General features: G+C 42.6%; 1 pseudogene; it reads right to left on the bottom strand.

The window, feature by feature from the left end:
* Positions 1 to 373: 373 nt before the first annotated feature.
* On the bottom strand, positions 374 to 4,053 carry LOC103128257 (tubulin alpha-1C chain-like; annotated as a pseudogene).
* Positions 4,054 to 11,512: the final 7,459 nt, after the last annotated feature.

Here is an 11,512-nt window from a genome sequence, read left to right as displayed (position 1 = left end):
AATCTGAACTTGGACTACTGATCTAAATGATCAGACATATCTCTAGCCACTTCATCTGCTCCCAAAGGGGCTTGAAGTGGGGCAAATGTTTATGATGATATAAGTGTAACCAAGGGCTAGCTAAGGAACTCACTGAGACAGTGTGGGCCTTTGCCATGTGTGTGACCCAGGTTTGAGTAAAAGATCTACCGTATGGAAAGAAAGCATCAAGGCTGTGGTTTCATTCATTCTCTGCTTGTTGACCTCAAAATTAATTAAAATAAGAAGCAACCAAAATGATGTTCAAATGCAAATGATTTATTGACAGGTTAACGCCACAATAGGGAACACAAATAAGATGATTTCAAGATAGACAGGAGTAAAAAATGTCACGTTAATAATCTTTATCTCCATCATCTCCATCAGCACTATCTGCTCAGCCTCCTCATAATCCTTCTCTAGGGAAGCCATGTCCTCTCGGGCCTCCATGCCCTTACCCACATACCAATGTACAAAGGCATGCTTGGCAAACATCAGATCAAACTTGTGGTTCAGCCGGGCCCAGGCTTCAGCATGGCTGTGGTGTTGCTCAGCAAGCACACAGAGCCGGGCCCAGGCTTCAACAATGGCTGTGGTGTTGCTCAGCAAGCACACAGACCGCTGGACCTGGGCCAGGTCTTCCACCAGGGACCACAGTGGGAGGCTGGTAATTAATGCCAACTTTGAAGCCAGTGGGGCAGCAGTCCACAAACTGGATGCTACACTTGTTCTTGATGCTGGCAATGGTAGCATTGACATCTTTGGCGACCACATCACCACGGTACAACAGGCAGCAGGCCATGCATGTACCACGGCGAGGGGCACACTTCACCATCTGGTCGGCATGAAGAGCTTTCTGTTCCAGAAATCACCAATGCCTGCTGTTCATGGTATGCTTTCTCAGCGGAGATGACAGGGGCATAGGTGGTTAAAGGAAGTGGATGCGGGGATAGGGCACCAAGTTGGTCTGGAATTCTGCCAGGTCCACATTCAGGGCTCCGTCAAACCTGAGGGAAGCAGTGATGGAGGACGCTACCTGACTAATCAGGCGATTGAGGTTGATGTAGGTTGGTCGTTCAATGTCCAGATTTCTACAACAGATGTCACAGGAGGCTTCATTGTCTATCAAGAAGTCACAGTCACAATGCTCCAGGGTGCTGTGAGTGGTGAGGATGGAGTTGTAGGGTCTCCACTACAGCTGTGGGACCCGGGGAGATGGGTAGATGGAGAACTGGAGCTTGGACTTCTTGCCATGGTCAACAGAGAGACGCTCCATCAATAGAGAGGTGAACCCAGAACCAGTTCCCCACCAAAGCTGTGGGAAACCAGGAATCCCTGAAGACCTTCGCACTTGTCGGCCTGCAAAATAAATTAAGTCTTGGATATATCTACAGTGACTTTTCTGAATCTCTGATTCCAGTGACTAAGCTTAAAAAAGAAATCTGAATAATGCTTGTAAAACAGGACTTTGAGGAGTTTCTAAGTATTCAGAGAAACTTCACAATCAATTACTTGTTGGGGAAAATTCCACTAAAAAGGCTATTTTATTTTTTATTAGTGGTTTAATATTGATTTACAAAGTTATAGATAATGGGGTATAATTGCACAATGTTACCACCACCAGAGTTCCACATTCCATTCCTTCCCCTGGAAACTGCATTAGTAATCCCAAGGTCACAGATATGGATTGGCTGTTTTTTTTGCCTCCAGGATCATCTCTGGGGTTTGGTGCTTACACTACGAATCCACAATTTCTATGTTTTTTGGCTTTTCAAATATTATTTTGATATGACAGAGAGAAGTTGAGAGGGGAAGGGAAGATAGAGGGAGAAAAAGATAGACACCTGCCACCTGCCTCACCACTTATGAAGCGACCTCCCTGCACATGGGGAGCTGAAGGCTTAAACTGGGATCTTTGAGTGGGTCCTTGTGCTTTGTAATATGTGCACTTAATCTGGTGCACCACTGCCCGGCCCCCAATTGACTTGATCCTATAACTAGCTATACTTACATATATTTGCCCATTTTACTGTAGTCTTGACTTTTCTTTCTACATATATTACGACTTCCAAATGCCCTTTTTTCCTCTTCTCTCTCTGGGTTCTGATGGAATTGGAGTGTGACCAGGGTAGCTTGCAACCACTGCCTCTGTATAATGGATACTTCAGAAAGATTTATCAAACAGAAGGGAAAACACAAAGCAGAATTAGGTGTAATGCACCCAAGTAAAAGGCTCAGGTTGGGGGGGGCGAGTGTTCAGGTCCTGGAACATGATAGCAGAGAAGGGTGGGGGTGCAGGGGGGTGTTAGATTATTATGTGGAAAACAGAAATGTTACCTATGTACAAACTACTATAGTTTACTGTCAACTGCAAAGTATTAATCCCCCAATAAAGAAAAAAATAAAAAGATTTGGTAGCCGGTTTCTGAGCAAGAATATATCAGAACCATCAAGTTCGAATGGAGTCAGGTACTGGAGTCAGGTTGGGTCTAGGTCTGGCTCCAGCAGGTTCCTTGCTGTGTGGTTTTAACAAAGTTAATTTTTCAGTTTTATATATTTCACTAAATACTAACTTGAAACAGTGCTCAGCACAGTAAGGAGTAGTTACCAGAAAGAAAGCTGATAAAAATGATTATCACAATTCAAGACACCCCCCAACACACACACACACTCACACACACTCACACACACACACTCACACACACTCACACACACACTCACACACACACACACTCACACACACACTCACACACACACACTCACACACACACTCACACACACACACACTCACTCACACACTCACACACACTCTCACACACACACTCTCACACACACACACACTCACACACTCTCACACACACACACTCACACACTCTCACACACACACACACTCACACACACACACTCACACACACACACACTCACACACACACTCACACACACACACTCACACACCCACACACACACACTCACACACTCACACACACACACTCACACACACACACTCACACACACACACTCACACACACACACTCACACACACACACTCACACACTCACACACACACACACTCACACACACACTCACACACACACACTCACACACTCACACACACACACACACACTCACACACACTCACACACACACACTCACACACACACACACACACACACACCTCACTGGGGTTTCCTACTTATATGGGAAGTGTTGGCTGACAAACTAGTATTCTATGAGAGGTTGATAAAGAAAATTGGTATCTAACACTCTCCTATCAAAAGGTGCTCAGATTTGTGGACATTCTCCTCTGTGAGACCCCTTTATGAACAAGGATGGTTATTGGTCTTAAATGTCATCAAAATAAACCAAGAAAAACAGAAAAGAGAAGCTGGTCTTGCTGCAAATAGTTGTGCCACAGCCCAAGAGCATCTTGGTTTAGAGTCTAGATGCTCAGTGAGGGCATCAGTGTGCAAAGGATTCTTGCAGTTAGGGCTCTCCTCAAAGTGTGAGGGGAATTTCCCACCCCACATTGAGCAAGTGATGTTATCTTACCAGTTTCCGAATTTGATCTGAGACAGGGTCTATAATCGCCCTGCCCAAGGTGTCATGTCCACGAGCATAGTTACTAGCAGCGTCTTCCTTGCCTGTGATGAGCTGATCAGGGTGGAATAGTTGGCGGTAGGGACCATTGAGAATTTCATCTGCAAAGGGAAATCACAGCAGCCTCTCACCACTAGCCCTGTGTAACACTACCCAGCCTTAAGGTGTCTGTGGAGTCCCAGGACACACCCCTGGGATCTCACCCAGGTTAGAGGCCAACTCACCAATGACTGTGGGTTCCAGGTCTACAAACACTGCCCTGGGCACACGCTCTCCAGTGCCAGTTTCACTAAAGAAGGTGCTGAAGGAGTCATTTCCATCCCCAGTGGACCTGTCACTGGGCATCTGGCCATCAGGCTGGATGCCGTGTTCCAGGCAGTAGAGCTCCCAGCAGGAATTGCCAATCTGGACACCAGCCTGGCCAACGTGGATAGAGATGCACTGACGCTGTGGGAAGAAGATGCCCATATAGATTAGATATAGATATAGATATATAGATATAGGTGTGTGTTTATTTAAAATATATACATTTGCTATCATATATATATATATATATATATATATATATATATAATTTTTTTTTAACCAAAGCACTGCTCAGTTCTGGTTTGTGGTGGTGGTGGTGGGGGGAATTGAATCTGGAAGCAGGAAATTGAATTGAAGCAGGAAATTGAATTGAATTGAATTGAAGCAGGAAATTGAATTGAATTGAAGCAGGAAAAGTGGATTCATGCAGGTAAGGAGATCAGCGATAATCCCGGTAGGAAAAAAAAAAAAAAAAAGACTTCCAGGGTGGAGCTATGGTGGCCTAGTCACAGAAAGTTGTCTCTTCACCAGAAAACAAATGTTGATATTGTAACAAAATAACAAATTTTATCAGAAAACATCTGGGGTTTCTGGTAAAGAAAGAACATTAATATTTGAAAGTCAATGATTGTGTGGACTCCAGGAGCAGGAGGGGAGACAGAAAAAGACATTAACAGAAATGCAGCATTGAGAGTGGTGCTATATAGTATACTGGTTATGCAAAGAAACTCATGCCTGAGGCTCTGAAGTTCCAGGATCAATTCCCTGTGACACTATAAACCAGAGCTGAGCAGTGCTCTGGTATAAATAAATAAATAAATAAATAAATAAATGCAGCATTGCGTAGACAGCAGCTACCGTATTTGCATTTGCTTTAGATCCACCTGGTGGATATTAAAGGGCCTCCTGGGAACCATTCAGGAACGTAGTGGTTTAAGAGAAAGAGTTTAAGCTACTGTTTAGAGATATAGAAGCCACAATCTATTGAGTGAACCCCAGAGGGTCCATCCAGGAGCACTAGGGAAGTGAATTTTCTTCCTTCATGGCAGCCAAGAAGCTTACCAAACTCTATGGTGCCCCAAATGTCATAGAAACCCAGGCGAATGGGGTCAGACCACCCTGCAAGTAGGAAAGTGACTTTTACTTCAAAGCAGAGTTCCCACTTTTAGGAATCAATCTGGAAATAGTAGGAGGTCTGGAATCCCCCTCCCCTCCCCTGCCCCTGACAGACTCTGTGTAAGGGACATCAGGTGTCATAATACTGCAGTACTATTTCATCCCCATTGCAACTCACATGCAAGGCAGAACCCTGCACCATTTGCTGGCCAACAACAGAAACCAAACAGATGGGTAAAACTAGGAAAATACGGGTGCTGCAAAACCAAGAAATGTAATGATGCAGTTACAGAAGAGCTGTCAGCAGAGGAAGAATTTAGCAACTGCATTGTCAGGAAATTGGAAGAAATACAAAGCTCTCAATGTTATATGGAGAAACAGAGTAAGAAGGAAGTCTGTCACTTTAAAGTGTCCCTTGATAGGAAAATGGAAAATTTGGAAACAGTTATAGGGGATGAAGGACACTTTGAATACATTCCACTCTCAAATAACAAGTAAAGGAATTAGACTTACCCACATAGAAGAGACAATATCAGAAATAGACAAACTAGCTATACTCTTTGAATTCAAAGGAGGAGGAGAAAAATAACCTTTAGGAAAAAGGAAGCAACTCTTTTAAAAATTTTTTACACTTATTATCTATTCCCTGCTATTTTATTGTTTTAGTTATCATTGATGCCATAGTTGTTGGATAGGACAGAGAGAAATGGAGAGAGGAGGGGGAGAGAAAGACAGACACCTGCAGACCTGCTTCACCGCCTGTGAAGTGACTCCCCTGCAGGTGGGGAGCTGGGGGCTCGAACCGGGATCCTCACACCGGTCCTTGTCCTTTGTGCCACATGCGCTTAACAAGCTGTGCTACTGCCCGACTCCCATGAAGCAACTCTTCAAGAGATTGAATACTCTTATGAAAGTAATATCAGGATTATGAGTGTCTCAGAAGGAGAGGAGAAAAGGAAGGGAGCAAAAACTACATTCAAAGAAAATAGAAAATTTCCAAATGTGGGATATGGTCAGAAGGTAGATGTTCAGGAAGGAGACAGAACTCTCAAATTTCTAAACCCAAATAGGATTACATTAAGAAACATCACTGTGAAATTATCAAAAGTAAAAGAATAAAGTGATTCTCTCTCTCTCTGTCACACATACACACACACACACACACACACACACACACACACACTGTAGTCAGATTCACAGAAGGCTTTCCTGCAGGAACCATGGAGGCCAGGAGAGAGTGAAGCAGTATATTCAAGGTTTTAAAACAATAGGGTATGAAGGACACTTTGAATTCCTTCCAGTCTCAAGTAGCAAGTAAAGTAAGTGGACTCAGCCATATATCAGAGAACATCAGAAGCAGAAGACAAACTGGCTACACTCTATATGAAATGTGCCAGTCTCACACATTTTATGCTAGAAGACTATCATTCAAATATGCAGGAGCAATCAAAACAGTACCAGACATACAAAAACAAAAGGAGTTTGCCATCGCCAGACTTGCTTTGCAAGGGTTACTGAAAGGAATGTCACAGAGAAATAAAAAAGGAACATTGAACTCTCAACAAAGTGATACACAGTAAAACAGACCCTAGAACACAGCCATAAAAATATGAGACAACAAGGACTGGGGTGGTGGTGCACTTGGTTGAGTGCACATGTTAAATGGGCAAGGACCCAAGTTTGAGGCACCGGTCCCCACCTTCAAGGGGAAAGCTTTGCAAGTGGTGAATCTGCATTACAGGTGTCTCTCCATCTCTCTCCCTCTCTATCTCCCCATTCCTCTCAATTTCTGGCTATCTCTATCCAATAAGTAAATAAAAGTAATAAAAATTAAAATATAACCATTTTTATTTTTTTTAATTTTTTATTTAAGAAAGGATTAATGAACAAAAACATAAGGTAGGAGGGGTACAACTCCACACAATTCCCACCACCCAATCTCCATATCCCACCCCCTCCCCCGATAGCTTTCCCATTCTCTATCCCTCTGGGAGCATGGACCCAGGGTCATTGAGGGTTGCAGAAGGTAGAAGGTCTGGCTTCTGTAATTGCTTCCCCACTGAACATGGGCGTTGACTGGTCGGTCCATACTCCCAGTCTGCCTCTCTCTTTCCCTAGTACGGTGTGTCTCTGGGGAAGCTGAGCTCCAGGACATATTAGTGGGGTCTTCAATCCAGGGAAGCCTGGCCAGCATCCTGGTGGCATCTGGAACCTGGTGATTGAAAAGAGAGTTAACATACGAAGCCAAACAATCTGTTGAGCAATCATGGATCCCAAGCTTGGGATAGTGGAGAGGAAGTGTTAGGGAGGTACTCACTGCAAACTCTAGTGTACTTCTGCTTTCAGGTATATATTTTGCAGTAGTTTATGGATACGTGTGAACATAAGCTCTCTCTCACAGAAACTGGTGTATATCTAGGTTATGGGACTTTATTAGAAAGTGAACTACCTGAGATGAAATTAGAGTGTACTATAAAAGGAAAGGTCTCACCCGAGTAATGAAGCTGAAGGGTTGTCATTCCACACGTGAAGTCTCTGGACACAGTCTGAGGTGAAGCATGTTGAGGTGGCAATCGTTGCGTTGGTTAGGTTGTGATCGGGGCAGATGCAATATTATTTGGTTTGGATTGGGAGATGCATATGGGAATGTGGGCCCTATCCAAGGGTTCCAGGACTGGGGGAAGTAGGGGCTCTATAGTGGAGATGTGAGGTTCCTGCTGTCTTAGGGTTCAAAAAGACAATCGATAGTTAATGTTATCATCACATTATTTGCTAATTGGGTTAACTTTGAAAAGTCCTTTTGTTATGGTTTGCTGTACAGTATCCAGTTTCTTGTATATAGCTGTGCTATTGGATGCTTCTAATCTACTTGGTCTAGGCTTTTGAGAGAGTCTGCATATCAAATACACAGCCTATATATTAAAAAGATTCAGTTTGTGTTTTTTTTTCTTTTTTTTTTTAAATTTAAGAAAGGATTAATTAACAAAACCATAGGGTAGGAGGGGTACAACTCCACACAATTCCCACCGCCCAATCTCCATATCCCACCCCCTCCCCCGATAGCTTTCCCATTCTCTATCCCTCTGGGAGCATGGACCCAGGGTCATTGTGGGTTGCAGAAGGTAGAAGGTCTGGCTTCTGTAATTGCTTCCCCGCTGAACATGGGCGTTGACTGGTCGGTCCATACTCCCAGTCTGCCTCTCTCTTTCCCTAGTAGGGTGGGTCTCTGGGGAAGCTGAGCTCCAGGACATATTGGTGGGGTCTTCAATCCAGGGAAGTCTGGCTGGCATCCTGATGACACCTGGAACCTGGTGACTGAAAAGAGAGTTAACATACAAAGCCAAACAAATTGTTGAGCAATCATGGACCCAAAGCTTGGAAAAGTGGAGAGGAAGTATTAGGGAGGTACTCACTGCAAACTCTAGTGTACTTCTGCTTTCTTACTTTGGTGCCATACTCCAAACTCAGTCAATTTCTGCTTTGCGTTTCTACTTCTTTTTTTTTTTTACATGCATAACATTCCCCAGATTCCCATTTAACAATACAACCCCCACTATTTCATTCATCATTTTTCATGGACCTGTATTGTCCCCACCCACCCACCCACCCCAGAGTCTTTTACTTTGGTGTAATACTCCAATTCCATTTCAGGTTCGACTTGTGTTTTCTTTTCTAATCTTGTTTTTCAACTTCGGCCTGAGAGTGAGATCATCCCATATTCATCCTGTTTCAGTTTGTGTTTTGAGAAACTTTGAGACATACAATTGATTTTCCCCCTCTCATATTAATTAACTACTGATTTATATGTCTACATTTTGCTAGGAGTGTACATAAACACCATTCCCACCACCAAAGGACTGTGACCCATCCCTCCCACCCACTCCCACCCCCCACTGGCCCAGGAAGCTGCATGTCTACCCCTCACCACTGGGTTTTTACTTTGGTGCCCTAAAAATATAACCATTTTTAAAAGATATGAAACAACTTTAAAATATGGAAGGAGAAGAAGAAATGGATAAATCTATTTTAGAAAGAACAATGAGACAAGAAGAGTTTTTCAAAAGATTCTTTTAGGCTGGGAAGACAGCATAATGGTTATGCAAGAGACTTTCATGCCTGTAGCTCTGAAGTCCCAAATGCAATCTCCAGCATCACTATAAGCCAGAGTTGAGCAGTACTCTGGTCTCTCCCATCTCTCTATATCTTTCTCTCATAATAAGTTTGTTTTTTGAAGACTGTTAGGTGTTCAGGTCCTGGTGAAAGATGGTGGAGGAACACCAAGGTGGGGGGGAGACGTTAGAGTGTTTTACAGAGAACTGAGAAATTTTACACATGTACCAAAAACTGTATTTACTGTTGATGAGTCAGGTGGTAGAACAGCGGGTTTAGGGCACGTGGCACAAAGCATAAGGACCGGCCTAAGGATCCCAGTTCAAGCCCCTGGATCCCCACCTGCAGGGGAGTTGCTTCACAGGCAGTGAAGCAGGTCTGCAGGTGTCTGTCTTTCTCTCCATTTCCATGTCTGTCTCTCCTCTCTCCATTTCTCTCTCTTCTATCTAACGATGACATCAATAACAACAACAATAACCACAACAATAAAAAACAAGAGCAACAAAAGGGAATAAATAAATAAATAAAAACCTCTTAGATGTATTTATATAAAATCTATGGAATACTTTCATGTATAATGCATTCACACACATACAGTTCTCTATGTGTCTTTAAATGAAGTAATTATCTCTCTAGTATGTTTCAGTCTCTCCTACAACTCTGTTTTGTTTGTTTTAATCCCTTCTATATGTAACACTTTGAGGTTATTTAATTTGATATATGTTTTCAAGGATTCTTATTGCTTTTTAATCTATAGCCAAATTACCTACATTTCTAAACCAGACGGCTTAGCTATATATGTTCAACATAAAGAACTGAAACACATGGACTTGTATAGGTTTAAGAAAGCCAGATTTTGGCAAAATTATAGTGGTTATCCTTGAAGGGAGGTGGAGAGTGGTGAGAGTACTGAACTGTGGTGGCTGGTGAGGTATGGAGCTACACATGCCTTTGTAATCTTATGAGCTTTAAAACCATTTAATGACTTATAAAAATAAAAAATAAACCAAAAAGAAAAGAAGTGACTCACACCTGACTAAGTATCCAGCTTTTTGTATAATCATCTTTCTGGAGGCCTCTCCTGCTCAGGGAGTATTTCCCAAACATGTTTGTGAAAGACAGTTCAGAGACCTGCTTTGGAAATCCAGAGACATTAATGAACTGCTAGGTTAAGACTAGAGATGACACCCTAGTTTTGTGGCCACAACTGACATTCCTAGTAAGGCCTATACCATTTGACAAGGGCCGAGTAGTAGCTTCTGCACCGTTTCCCTCAGCATCTGGGAAAAAGCCTGGTGAGAACGCCAATGCACCCAAAATTACTCTTTCCAGCTTTCATTCATTCTGATGACTTTGTGACTTTTGAGTTCGCCTGGCCTTTCTTTAGTCCTGTTCTTGTATTTTCCTTCTCTATTTAAAACTAGCTCGAATCAGCAAACTACAGTCAAATGACTCATGTAGAAAATGCCAGATAAGCAGAAGTTAGATACATTCTAAATATCGGCAGCATAGAACCTTGTGGAACACATTTTTTTAAAAGAGCATTTTCCTTTTACTACCAACACTCCTGAGGGAAGAGGGATGTGACACAAAGACTTTGCTGTTTCCTAATAAAATACATATTTATCAGAGTGAAGAAATTCTACAGTTTTTGAGAGTTTAATAATACCAGGAAACTACTTTCCTTTTCTTGCTAAGCAAAGTCACCCATTAGTTACCAAACTCATTCCCAGTTATCAAAGAGAATGAACAGAAAACTTATATGTAAACACATAAAAAAGGAAAAAAATGTGCTGATTATAATTCATCATAAGTTATAAAAGATAATTTTAGACTTCCAAATTATCACCAGCAACTGTCCCATTGCATTTCTCCTTGAGCCAGAGTATTTCAAGCTTTCAAAAGTTGTGAAAAGGAAAGTAAAGAATTTTCCACACAAGCTAAGCTTTCTTTTCTTTTTTTAAAAAATATTTATCCCTTTTGTTGCCCTTGTTTTATTGTTGTAGTTTTTATTGTTGTTCTTGATGTCATGTCATTGCTGTTGGATAGGACAGAGAAATGGAGAGAGGAGGGGAAGACAGAGAGGGGGAAAGATAGACACCTGCAGACCTGCTTCACCTCTTGTGAAGCGACTGCCCTGCAGGTGGGGGGCTTGTAGGCTCAAACCAGGATCCTTATGCAGGTCCTTGAGTTTTGCAGCCACGTGCACTTAACAGGCAGCACTACCTCCCACCTCCCTCTAGCTAAGCTTTCTAAGGGCCCATTTCCATAACCTGAGATAATAAGTCTCCAGTTATCACCGCCTTTGACTTCTGATCCTTCTTTCCACATCCACTCCCATAGAACAGTCATGGTACTTTGACCA

This window comes from Erinaceus europaeus, chromosome 8 (assembly GCF_950295315.1).
Source record: "Erinaceus europaeus chromosome 8, mEriEur2.1, whole genome shotgun sequence".
NCBI classification, from domain to species: domain Eukaryota; kingdom Metazoa; phylum Chordata; class Mammalia; order Eulipotyphla; family Erinaceidae; genus Erinaceus; species Erinaceus europaeus.
The sequence above is the reverse complement of the archived record's forward strand: the minus strand, read 5'-3'. Positions and strand labels throughout refer to the sequence as shown.